We start from the raw sequence: 318 nt of genomic DNA on the forward strand, positions 1-318 counted from the left end.
CAAAATTCAAGCCCTGCCTTCCAGGTAGTCATAAAGATGTTTTTCAAGGAAAGAGGATAGAGGTTTTTTTATTTATCAGTTTGTTGACCTTATTTATTTGAAGTATTCAAAAATATGGTATATGGGCCTCCATTGTACACTTGGCTTGGGCACTATGAATTTTGGGGTGGCCTTGGTATGCAGAGGTCACGCCCACAATGGTGCTACCGTCCTCAAGGAAAGGCCCCTGAGGGTCTCAGTCTACCCTAAAGCTTGTCTCGAAACTTTCCTGGTTAAGAGCTAGGTCTGTATTTTTCAGAAGTTTCCAGATAAATTGAA

Source organism: Pteropus alecto, unplaced genomic scaffold (assembly GCF_000325575.1).
Source record: "Pteropus alecto unplaced genomic scaffold, ASM32557v1 scaffold101, whole genome shotgun sequence".
NCBI lineage: Eukaryota > Metazoa > Chordata > Mammalia > Chiroptera > Pteropodidae > Pteropus > Pteropus alecto.